Genomic DNA, 13,427 nt, shown 5'->3' with positions numbered 1-13,427 from the left:
CGTCCCTGTGACCAGTGTCAAAATTAAGATGACATTCTTCACCACATCATCCACCCTTTCCCTAGTAACCCTTATCCTAAGATCTAGCACAAAAGACCAGGTGTGTCTCAATTTGAACTTTATATAGATATCACCATGAAATATCCTTTTGTGTTGATTTTCCCCTCTCTGTGTTATCTTAGTGAGACCCATTCTTGTTGAGTGATCATCACTAGTTAGTACTGCACCATAGCCATACACCACAGTTTACTTATCCTTTCTACTAGTGATGGGTGTTTGAGTACCTCTAATTTAAATATCAAGGTGATTAATCTCCTGTCAATCATGATTCAATTCAGAATCACCTACAAAATTAAAAAAGGCCTCTGGGTATGCCTATGAGGTTGTTTGCGGAGAGGACTGTCCGAAGGGGCCAGAGTCACCCTGGGTGTGGGTGGTACCATTCTGTAGGTTGGGAAAACGGGTGGATTCAGGGGGAAGGGAGAAAGCCAACAGACCATCAGTGCCCTTTCTCTGCTTCTGGGCCCATCTTGGTGTGAACTGCCCTGTTGTTGACCCCTCTCATGATGAACTGACACCCCTGAAAATGGGATCCACATGAACTCTTCCTGCCTCGAGCTGCTTGAGTTGTATATTTTGTCACAGCGGTGCAACAGGAACTAAAGCATGCCTGAGGTTGACAGTGCTTCTGGAACAGTCTCCTGGGTGTCTCTGTCCACCACTTGCTGAGCCACAGGTAGGACATGTTACGCTTGGCATTATCAATCTTTTGAATGACAGGCCCTTGTCAGGTGTGTGTAGGTATCTGTTTGCCTTTACTGCTCAGCCAGCGAGACTGGCACATGGCCACGTGCTCACTGGCCTTGTGAATTTCCAGTTTTGAGAACAGCCTCTCTCTGCTGGGTTACCTCTTTTCTTTTTTCTTTTGTTGGTTTTTATGGAGTTTGTCAGTGCATTTTGCAAAAATTCTTTTCCCTCTAGTGATTTGTCTTCTCTCTCTCTCTCTCTCTCTCTCTCTCTCTCTCTCTCTCTCTCTCTCCCTCCCTCTCCCTCTCCCTCTCCCTCTCCCTCTCCCTCTCCCTCTCCCTCTCCCTCTCCCTCTCCCTGTCCCCCCCTCTCATTCCTCGATGGACAGAGGGTTGTAATTTTAATGGTCCTATCTTTAATTAGCACATTGTTTTCCTTGGCTAAGTAATTTCTCAATAGGACCAAGTCATGAAGATTCCAATGGCAGATGCTAGGAGTTTTATTATTTAATAAGTATATTTAGATCTAACATCGACCTCAAAATTGTTATGTATGATCTGAGATAAGGGATGGTGCAATGGTTTAGATATGGTTTGCCTTCAACAAAACACATGTTGAAATCAAATCCCTAAAGTATCGATGTTGGGAAGTGCTGACACCTTTAAGGGACATGAATGTTTTCTTGGAGAAGTGGAGTTTCCTTCTGGTGACATGGGATTGGCTACTGTGCAAATCGGTCTTGTGTGGCCTTTCTTCCACAGTCCCCCTGTCATTGTGCAATGAGGTCCCCGTCAGAAGCCAAGCTAGTGTTCCTGCTCCTATTCCTAAATGTCTGTTAGTTTTCCATTGCTGTGATAAAGCACCATGGCTGAGGCAACTTAGAGGAGGAAGGGTATGCTTTGGGTACATAGTTCCAGGGAGATAAGAGTCCATCACCATCCCAGTGGGGAGGGGCAGCGGCAAACCAGCGTCGCAGATGGAGCAGAAAGTTGAGACCCGAAGGTTCACATTTCAAACCACAAACAAAAATCAAAGAGCAAGCTCGAAATGGTGCAAGTCTTTAAGCTCTCCAACCCCACCCCAAGTGACATGCTTCCTCCAACAAGGCTTTACATCCTGAATCTCCTCAAACAAGGTCACCAACTGAGGACCAAGCATTCAAGTACCCAAGAACATGGGGGACATCTCATTCAAAGCACTACATTTCACGCTCACAGTCATGTGGTTATATCGTAATGCAAAATGCATTTAGTTCAGCTTCCAAAGTCCCCATAGACTTAGACAATCTCAGCACTCTTTGAAAGCCCAAAGTCTCTTCTGAGACTCAAAGCGATTTCTTCACTGTACCTCCTGTAAAGTCAAAAGGCAAGCCACAAACTTCCAACATACAAGATTGTAATGGGTAGTCATTCCAGCTTTGATCTGGAAGTTCCAACCCCCATTGAGGTTTCAGTAACTGTCATGCCTACAAGGTAGGGCCGAGAGAGGACCCTGAAGACCCAAGATCCTGATGTGCCGGCTCTCTTGGTTCCTGGACCCTGGACACTGGAGGTAGACCGAGCAGAGTTCTCCAGAGAACACCACCGGACTGCGTTACACCTTTCCCAGACCCTGTTACCTATCCCTTCATTTGTGAGTTACCCCACAAAATAAACCTCCCTTTTAGCTACATGGAGTTGCCTTAATAATTTCACCAAATCTGGCACCCAACATGGGGCAATTTGTTCATGATGTCCAGGTCTGGAGGGTTGAACCCCAGCACAGTGGCAGGCAGATTGACCCAGAGCAGCTGGGCAGGAATCAAAGCCTCAGGAAAACCAAGGGCCGCCATCAGGAAAATACAGACCACTTCCCCCACGTTGGACGAGATGAGGTATCGGATGAACTACTTCATGTTGTTGTAGATGGCTTGACCCTCCTCAACGGCAGCCACGATGGTGGAGAAGTTGTCATCTGCCAGGACCATCTCAGAGGCAGTCTTGGCCACTGCAGTACCTGAACCCATAGCAATGCCAATTTCATATTTCTTCAGAGCAGGGGCATCATTCACACCATCACCAGTCATAGCTGTGATCTATGGTGATATTTTATTTGCACTGAAATGTGATTTTAATTTTATATTAATAAATAAAGTTGCCCTGGGGTCAGAGCTATTAGAGCCATAGTAAGAGCGTGGTGGTTAGAAGAGCTAGGTAGATTTCTGTGTGTTCAGGGATACAGCCAGTATTGGAGACATATGCCTTTAAGACCTGGAGGGCGGTACTTACAGGCAGTGATGAGGCAGTCATGTGGTTGGGTTTACAACCAATGAGAAGGCAGAACAGAAAGAATATTTAAACACGGACAAACAGGAAGTAGCTCTCTCGGGGAAGCTAGGAGCACTGCAGGAGGTAAGATTTTATCTCTGAGCTCTGACCTCTCGGCTTTTCTCTTTTACCTTGGCTCTGTGTTTCTTATTTTAATAAGACGATTGGTTACATCTACATCTGGCGCCCAACGTGACAAGAATCCATTAAAAACTGCTTGGGGCCGGCTCCCTAGCCGGAGCAACCGGCTCCCTAGCCCCGGCCCAGGTCTGCTTGGGCTCAGGCTGGTCTGTGAGCTGCTTGCTTAAAGCCAGTGCTACAAACAGCTCAGGCCTGCCCTGCTAAACAGGGCCCCTGCCTGTAAAGCCAAGCCTTGACTCGGCTCAAGAGGGAACAAGTGGCTGGCTTTAAGCTTTAGCCGGCTACCCCTTCGCTTTCGCTTTCTCTTTCTCTCTCTCTCTCTCTCTCTCTCTCTCTCTCTCTCTCTCTCTCTGGATTTACACCTAGGACTCTAGGTGGCTGTTTTGAAATTCGCTCGGATTTCTACTGTTCTACGCAGATTTGGTAAGTCATAAAGGAAACTATTTAAAAGACAAATTTTTTCCACATTTAAAAAAATGGGTTTCCTGTGTACATTGGAAGAAAATTGGGTTTTGTTTGAAATTTTAGGCAGTCTGACAATGGAACAACTATATGAAAAGATTAGTATTATGGGAATTATGCAGTTTATCACCATGCTTATTCTCATTTTACTATTTAAAAAGATAGTCGATTTAAGTGCCAGGATAACAGCTTTAGAAAAACCTGTTAAACCTGTAAAAATTCAGACAGGAGAAATTAACAGTGAAGTTGGTTCAAGTTTGGATCATAAGGTTGCAGAAAGAAAGCCTGTTTTCACACAGTCACCCTTAATTTATCCTGTAACCGTACAGCAGATGCCTGATCAAATGGCTACACAAAATATCTGGGCTCCAATTGAACTGATGGATTTTAAAAGGTTTAAGGAGGCAATAGTATCTTATGGCAAGCATTCCCCATATGTAAAGCAAATGTTAAACTCTTGGTCAACATATAATAGGATTATACCACAGGACTGGCGGGACCTTGCACAAGCTGTTCTGGAACCCAGCCAGAGAATTCAATTTCTAACGTGGTTTAAGGATGAAGCTAGAAACGTAGAAAAACAATGGATGGATAAAGGAATACAAGTTTGTCAGGATCAGCTTATTGGAGAAGGCCAATATGCTTCAATACAAACACAATGTTTATATGATGTTCAAACCGTAATTTTATGTCGAATGGCAGCCTTGAATGCATGGGACAGAGTTGAGGAACCAGGAAAAAAACCTGAGTCATTCACAAAGGTTATGCAAGGCCCAAAAGAATCTTTCACAGATTTTTTAGAAAGACTGGCTTCAGCAGTAAACAGAATGGTCTCAGGATCAGAAGCTAGTAAGGCAATAATTGAAGCTTTGGCATTTGAGAATGCGAATGCAGCATGCAAAAGAATAATCAGGCCGTTAAGGGCAAGATCTGCACCTTTGGAAGATTGGATTAGAGAAACAATTAATGTTGAGGCTGATGAGCATGATGATACGTGGGTAGGAGAAGTAATTTCAAAAGGTTTGAGGAGTGTTAGATGTTTTGGGTGTGGAAAGCAAGGACATTTTAAAAGGGACTGTAAACAGGTCATTCCTAGAAGCAATGTTTCTTCAAGGAACAATGGCAACAGAAGGCCCCTTCCTTCTGGAGTATGCAGAAGGTGTGGTAAGGGAAAACACTGGACCAACGAATGTAGATCAACAAAGGACAGACAGGGTAATCTTTTGCCTCAGTTTTCGGGAAACTCCCGGAGGGGCCTCATGCAGGCCCCCATAGCAAAACCAGTTCAAACCTTTCCTGCAGCTGTAGAGGAAATCCCTGCTCTGAGCGATTAAATAACCAAATGACTATTGGAATAAATCATGCTGGTCAGGATGATGAAAAAGAGAGAATGGAAAATTCAGGAGAAAACATAAAGAAAATTTTTTGGCAAACTTCTATTAATGAACAGAGACCAAAATTAACGATAAAAATAAATGGTGTTTTGTTGTCTGGTCTGGTAGACACAGGTGCGGACATTACCATAATTGCACCAGAATTTTGGCATCCAGCTTGGCCTCTTCAGGAGGTAAACGTTCAACTGTTAGGAATTGGGACATTATCTGGAGTGAAACAGAGTGCAAGATGGCTGAATGTATAGGTCCAGAAGGACAGAGAGGAAAATTAAAACCATATGTCACTAACATAGCTATGAACCTGTGGGGTCGAGACTTGTTGCAACAATGGAATACTCAGATTAAAATCCCTCCAATCTCAGAAACAAATCATAAACTAGCACGTTTCTGAGAGAAATATTAGAAGGCATTATTTTGAGTGGTCACCAGCCATCCATATTATACAAGAACAGGGCACAACAACTGATAATCCTCCAAAAATACCAACAGCTCTACCTTTAAAATGGTTAACAGACAAGCCTGTATGGGTTCAGCAATGGCCTTTAACAACAGAGAAACTCCAGGCTTTAGAAGAGCTGGTAGAAGAACAGCTAAATGCTCAGCATATTGAACAGTCAACCAGCCCTTGGAATTCTCCTGTATTTGTTATTAAAAAGAAATCTGGTAAATGGAGAATGGTAACAGACCTTAGAGCAATTAACAAAGTAATTCAGCCAATGGGCTCTCTACAATCTGGAATTCCTTTGCCTACTCTGTTACCAAAAGGATGGCCTCTCATAGTTATTGATTTAAAAGACTGTTTCTTTTCAATACCCTTACAAGAAAAAGACAAAGAAAGATTTGCTTTCACAGTGCCTACTTATAATAATTCTCAACCGGTTAAAAGATTTCAATGGAGGGTCCTCCCACAGGGAATGTTAAATAGCCCAACTCTGTGTCAATATTTTGTACAACAGCCATTGGAAGTGATACGTAAAAAATTTCCTAAATCTATAATTTATCATTATATGGATGATATTTTACTAGCTGACTCAAATGCAGATACTTTAGAAAGAATGTTTGAAGAAGTAAAGAAAATTTTGCCTTGCTGGGGATTACAAATTGCTCCTGAAAAAATACAAAGAGGAGATTCTATTAATTATTTAGGATATAAAATAGAGCTACAAAAAATTAGACCCCAAAAGGTGCAAATTAGGAGAGATAGACTACAGACTCTTAATGACTTTCAAAGATTATTTGGAGATATTTCTCATCTACGAACTATTGTTGGGGTAAAAAATGATGAACTGACTAATTTGTTCAAAACCTTAGAAGGTGACAAGGACTTAAATAGTCCAAGAGAATTATCACCTGAAGCTGAGAAAGAATTGGCCTTGGTAGAAAAGAAAGTACATGAAGGGCACGTGGATCGTATTGATCCAAAGCTGGATTGCATTTTGGTTATTTTACCTTCTAGGCATTCCCCTACTGGAATATTAATGCAGAGGGAAGATATTATATTGGAATGGATATTTTTACCAAATAAACCAAATAAAAAATTAAAAACTTATGGGGGAAAAAATCTCTGACTTGATTTAGAAAGGAAAATTGAGACTTCGTCAGTTAGCAGGAATAGACCCAGCAGAAATTGTTGTACCTTTAACTAAGGAGGACATTGAAAAATTATGGACAGAAAGTGAACCTTGGCAAAGAGCTTGCAGTAATTTTTTGGGAGAAATTAACAGCAAATATCCCAAAAGCAACAGAATTGATTTTATAAAGAGAGCTGATTGGATCTTGCCTCGAATTGTACGGCAAAAACCCATATCTGGAGTTTGTACATTTTATACAGATGCCAACAAACAAGGAAAGGCAGGTTACAAATCAGAAAATTTAAGTAAAGTGGTACAAAGTCCTTATAATTCAGTGCAAAAATCAGAATTGTATGCTATTCTGTTGGTATTAATGGATTTTTCAGAACCTCTCAACATAGTAACTGACTCTCAGTATGCTGAAAGAGTGGTATTACATATTGAGACTGCAGAATTTATCCCTGATGCTTCAGAATTAACTTCACTATTTATTCAATTACAAGATACAATCAGGAAAAGGAGTCATCCTTTATATATAACTCACATCCGATCTCATACTGGTTTGCCAGGCCCTTTAGCACAAGGCAATGATGAGATTGATAAATTATTGGTAGGAAATGTGCTGGAGGCCTCAGAATTTCATAAAAAACATCATGTCAATAGTAAAGGTTTAAAAAAAGATTTTTCCATAACCTGGCAACAAGCCAAAGAAATAGTAAAGAAATGTCCTACTTGTTCCTTCTATAATCAAACGCCATTACCAGCAGGATGTAACCCAAAGGGTACTCAGAGGAATGAAATCTGGCAGATGGATGTGTTTCACTTTGCAGAATTTGGAAAATTGAAATATGTATACCACACCATTGATACTTATTCAGGATTTCAATGGGCAACTGCTTTGAGTTCTGAAAAAGCTGATTCTGTAATCACTCATTTGCTAGAAGTTATGGCCATCATGGGTATACCTGCACAAATCAAAACTGACAATGCTCCATCATATGTCTCTGTTAAAATGAAACAGTTTTTTGATTATTACAAAATAAAGCATATTACAGGTATACCACATAATCCTACAGGTCAAGCAGTTATAGAAAGATCAAACAGAACTCTAAAGGATATGCTAAATAAACAGAAAGGAGTAACAAAAACCCCCAGAAATAGACTGCATAATGCTCTATTAACTTTGAATTTTCTGAATGCCAATGAGAAAGGAACAACAGCTGCAGAGAGACATTGGGTAATAGAAAAAACTACAGAATTAAATCAGCCTATATACTTTAAGGATGTGCTGACCTCAGAATGGAAGCCAGGGTATGTATTACGTTGGGGACGAGGTTTTGCTTTTGTTTCTACAGGAGAAGATAAGCTGTGGATACCATCAAAATTGATAAAGGTTCGATTTGAACAAGAAAAACCTCTTAATTAGAGGAGGTGATAGTTCATCAACCAGCATGAACATCCAATTTAAACTAACTTGTACCTGTAACACATGTCTTTTCATTTAATCAGATAATAACTTGCCAAAAAGGAACATCCCCAAAATTAGTCTTGGGGGAAGGTTTTTGTTTTTGTCTTTTAGGAGAATGAAGGTTAAGGAATCTGAAGGACACAAGACAAATGAGACAACTGAAGAAAAGGGACAAATCATCTATCCCAGGAAACAGAGTATATGGGAGTATATGGCATATGGGTATATATTATCTAAAAAAAATTTATGTCTTCTTAAATGTTTGTTTCTGCTTTTCTCTAAAGATTTAACACTATTGGTTTTCTAATAGTCCCAGTTCAATTAAAATTTAAAGCTGACTTTGGAGTTGGAGAATGGCTCTCTCCTTCTTTAAACTCAAGCATGTTGTTAAAAGGAAAATGCAAACTCCCTGTATCATGCCAGAAAGAGCCATTTTCTGCTATGGGACAGGACAAAAGCCAAATTAATTAAGGGACTATTCTATTACTAATCTCAACTCTTTGATTCTATTCTGATTCTTTAAACTTTTCTTAAAGTATAAATTTTATATCAAAATTTACAAGATTGATATATATATATATATATATATATACATTTTAAACTTTGTTAAGATATGAATGGTCATATGGAGTACTAACTAATTCTAGAAAAAAAGGCTTCAATTAGCTGCATATATATGTCTTTGTGTTCGAGTCTCTTATCAGTTTTCTGCAGGAAATCACGGCCAGGCCTAACATCAACTGAAGTCTCCGGAAAGAAGATGGGGCCCCACAACAACAACAACAACAACAATTCCACGTGGACAATAATAATATCACTAAACTGACAAACATCATCTACAGATCAGCTTTGAACTACAAGGTGCTCAGAGCAATTTTGAGATGACTAGCTGAGATGATCCAGTCTCAAAGACTACTTGAATAAGGACTTGAGATAAACCCTGAACTTTGGCTTTATACATAGACTGGATAATAATGAAGGATATAGTTATCTTTCCTAGAATTTGACAATTAACCTAAAAAATTTTCTTTCAGGATAAAGATAACTTCGCCCATACCCAGCAGGAAGCAATTTTAAGAATATGACACCCACATTGCCAAAGAAGTGGTGTGGGGCGGGTGGTTTTTTGGTTCTTTTAATGGGTTTTGGGTCTGGGATAATTTTCATTGTTTAGGGGGGTTGGTTACAAGTTGTTGTCAAGGGTTAGGAAAAAGGCTAAGCAAAGGAGATTAGATTTAAGGTTCTTGTTTAAAAAAAAAAAGAAAGAAAGAAAAGAAAAGAAAAAGATAGTTACTAGTTTTAAATACTTTACATTATTACCAACTATTAGGATATAAAGAAATGAAAGTTAGTAATTAGACATTACAATAGAAATTGTAGTCATATTAGATATGTTTTAAAAATTGAGCAGATATATTTTAGACAGGTCATCTTCAAACCCTTCAGAAATCTACCGAATATGGCATTTAAAATGTTTTAATAACTTAGAAATTTTTCTTTTTTGAGATATGTCGGCTCCTGGCAGTACCAATCTACTTCAGAGAAAATATGGGCATTGAAGAAACTGCATATGGAGTTAATTTTCATTGTGGCAAAAGTTAGCCACTGGACAACAAAGTATCCTCGTATCAACAGGACAAAATGGACAGACAGAACACGAAACAAAGGACTACTGATTCCTGCCAAAACAAGTGTGGTTATGGCTTTATCAGACGGCATCTTCTGAGGCCAGGACAATATGGCACCATCCCTGAAGTGGCCTTCACAATCTGGAAAAGGTACAGTGCCCTTTTCTTTGAAGGCAGCTGAACAGGCAGTGGGCCGATGGCTTCTGTTGTGCAATGGAACAGCAACTGAAAGCTCACGCCTCTCAATAGTAGACTGGCATTTAATAGAGGGATGTGGAGAAGGGGATGCTTAGATGAAGCCATATATACACAGCCGAGAAGAATGGACAGCTGAATTCAAAAACCATCAACAATTTCCAGAATTTAAAATCCTGAATCATGACATGACACTAGTGGAATTCAGGTGTTTCTGGTACATGGACTGCTCTCACCCAATGTGAGGTTGAACTGTTGACCTTGTGTACAACCTACTTCACAAATGAGTCTGTCAGATACCATAAGCCTATAGGCTGAAGATGATACCCCAACACTGTGGAGAAACCTCAGGTGACTGTCCAGGCAGCTGGCTGTTTCTGTCAACTCACAAAATTTTTGGAAGCTGCTTTTGTGCACTTCTTGTTTTTATTTTTGTTAGCTAATATTATTTCCTTCTTGGGTCTCTGAGGGAGTTGAAGATTAGTTAGTTATAGTTGAAGATTAATTAGGATAGAAAGTGAATTAGATACATTTTGGACTTACTAAAATAGGATAGATAAGGGAATTATTTTCTCTGATTTGTCAAATACAAATGGACTAGACATCGTTTAGGTATTTGTTACTTGTATATATTGTATATAGTTATTGTACTTTTGTATAGTTTTTCTTTTGTTAGTTATAACCTTTTGCCTTTTTTCTTTTTATTAAAATAGAAAAGGGGAAATATGGTGATATTTTATTTGCACTGAAATGTGATTTTAATTTTATATTAATAAATAAAGTTGCCCTGGGGTCAGAGCTATTAGAGCCATAGCAAGAGCGTGGTGGTTAGAAGAGCTAGGTAGATTTCTGTGTGTTCAGGGATACAGCCAGTATTGGAGACATATGCCTTTAAGACCTGGAGGGCGGTACTTACAGGCAGTGATGAGGCAGTCATGTGGTTGGGTTTACAACCAATGAGAAGGCAGAACAGAAAGAATATTTAAACACGGACAAACAGGAAGTAGCTCTCTCGGGGAAGCTAGGAGCACTGCAGGAGGTAAGATTTTATCTCTGAGCTCTGACCTCTTGGCTTTTCTCTTTTACCTTGGCTCTGTGTTTCTTATTTTAATAAGACGATTGGTTACATCTACAGTGATCTCATCAAAGGACTGGAGGAACTCAACGATCTTAGACTTGTGGGAAGGTTCAACTTGAGCAAAACAGTGGGCATTCAAGCAGGCTTCTCTCTAGGCCAAGGGGCTGAGCTCATCGAACTCCCGTCCTGTAAAAGCCTTTGACGTCACATCCTCATCCTGCCCAAAGATGCCAATGTGGTGACAGATGGCCACAACAGTTCCCTTGTTGTCCCCAGTGATCATAATGACATGGATGCCTGCTTGCCAGCACAGCTTCACAGAAGAGGCCACTTCAATCCTGTGAGGGTCCAGCATGCCCACACAGCCAGCGAAAGTCAGATTGGTCTCATGCTTGATGAAATTAGCTGAATCTTCCAGGTGCATCTCCTCTCTCCTCAGCGGGTTGTCGTGAGTGGCCAGAGCCAGGCACCACAGCATGTCACTCCCACTGCCCCACTCCCGAATGACAGACATAATCTTCTGTTTGACACCAGGAGTCATGGGGACCTTGGCACTTCCCACTCGGATGTGGGTACACCTGTCGATGACACCTTCAGGAGCATCCTTCACAAACATGTCTGGCTTGGTTTGTTTGGTGTACAATAGACAGACCTTGATTTTCTGTCACGTGAAAACTCAAGAGTAAATTCCTTCATCAGCTGTTATATGACTGAGTTGCAGGCATTTGCACGTTCTATTTTAGACAGTCCCTTCAGTTCGGTATCAAATACATTCATCTTCTCATTAAGGAAACAGGTATCACCTTCGACTTTGTCCAGTCTCTTCTGAGACTCAAAGCGATCTCTTCACTGAGCCTCCTGTAAAGTCAAAAGGCAAGCCACCAACTTCCAACATACAAGATCACAGAATATGGATGACTATCACTGTGATTTCTTTTCTACGAGCCAAATAGAGGCCTTTGAAAGTAGGAATCAAAGAGGAGTTTGAGTTTGGGCTGTTTGGGCATGGTGACTTGATTTTCCAAAATGAGTTTTTACTTCCCGGACAAAGTTTAAAGTTGAAGAATTAAAATTAAAACAAGAACATTTGAGCCAGGTAATGGTGGCACAGGCCCTTAATTGCAGCACTTGGGAGGCAGAGACAAACAGGTCTCTGAGTTTGAAGCCAGCCTGGTCCACAAAGCAAGTTCCAGGACAGCCAGGACTACACAGAGAAACCCTGTATAAACCAAACAAACAAACAAACAAGACTATCTGAGCTGGTCGGACTGATAAGGCAACAAGCCCTTCTGAGTTCTTGGAATTACTAGGTTGAAGGTCTGTAGCGTGACAGCACCGGTTGAATAGACACAAAAACACACCTAATATGTCCAGTACAAACACTCTTCTAAGAGGAAGAACACCTGACTTTCCAATACATGAAGCAGGGGAAACAGGACCAGAGGAAGAAATCAGGAGGGAATGGGGGAGAGAGGAAAAATGGATAAGAGGACAAAATGACACAAGCATGCGCATTGTCAGAATAAATGAGCAGCTGGACTGGATTGGCAAGATGTTTACGGGAACTTTTTAAATGCAGCACAAAGACTTTTGACTTTATAAAGAAAGAGACAACTTATAGGGGGGCACAACGGAAACTCCAGGACACAGAGACAGCCAGCATCTGGACCACATACACAGCAGACAGTCTCTAAGCAGAAAGCTGACGCTGCATCCAAACGCCGAGTTAGCCTGCCTCAAGAGAAAGCGCTGTTCTTCACAAGGATATAACATCGTTAAACTTTAAGTGCCTAAAACCGCACAAAGCAGAGATGGCCAAGAAACCAGACACACTGCACAAAAGGCATTATCACCACGAGGGGTTTAAACCACATTTTCATTAATACACAGATCAAACCAGCCAAAAGGCAGTGGGGATAGGGCAGATTTGAGCGACAAAATTAACAGTCGGGAGCTAATGAGCACTTACCGAATGTTGCACCCACTTAGATGAGACATTCTTCTTAAGCATTGCTGACTTCAGTGAATTTCAAATGGTGGACAGTGACCACAATTCAATTAAGTAAGAAACTGATGACAGAAAGAAAATGAGAAAAGCGCTATATGTTTGGAAATAAAGCCTCACCCTCTCTGAAGAAGTCACGAACAAAAGAAGAAGTCATAATGGATGCACAAAGATACAGAACTGAGGGGTGATGAGAACACTACTGATCATAGTTAGTGGACAGCAGCGAAAATGCTACAAAGTGGAAGGTCAGCCTCAAGTGCCGACTCAGTGAAGTTGAGAGTGCTCATACCCCCCCAAAGATGGCTATTCTCTCTCCAGGCCGGAAATCTCTAAGATCTCAGAGGCAGGGCCTAGGGAATGTCTCATTGGTTAAAAGCATGTACTGCTCTTGCAGAGGACCGGAGTTCAATTCCCTGTAATCCATGCTCG

At 40.8% G+C, this 13,427-nt stretch overlaps 1 pseudogene; it reads right to left on the bottom strand.

Moving 5' to 3' along the window:
• Nucleotides 1–2,437: 2,437 nt before the first annotated feature.
• Nucleotides 2,438–13,427, bottom strand: part of LOC102923577 (sarcoplasmic/endoplasmic reticulum calcium ATPase 2 pseudogene) — a 28,145-nt pseudogene continuing 17,155 nt past the window's right edge.

Source organism: Peromyscus maniculatus, chromosome 10 (assembly GCF_049852395.1).
Source record: "Peromyscus maniculatus bairdii isolate BWxNUB_F1_BW_parent chromosome 10, HU_Pman_BW_mat_3.1, whole genome shotgun sequence".
NCBI lineage: Eukaryota > Metazoa > Chordata > Mammalia > Rodentia > Cricetidae > Peromyscus > Peromyscus maniculatus.
This window is presented reverse-complemented; position numbering and strand designations above follow the sequence as displayed.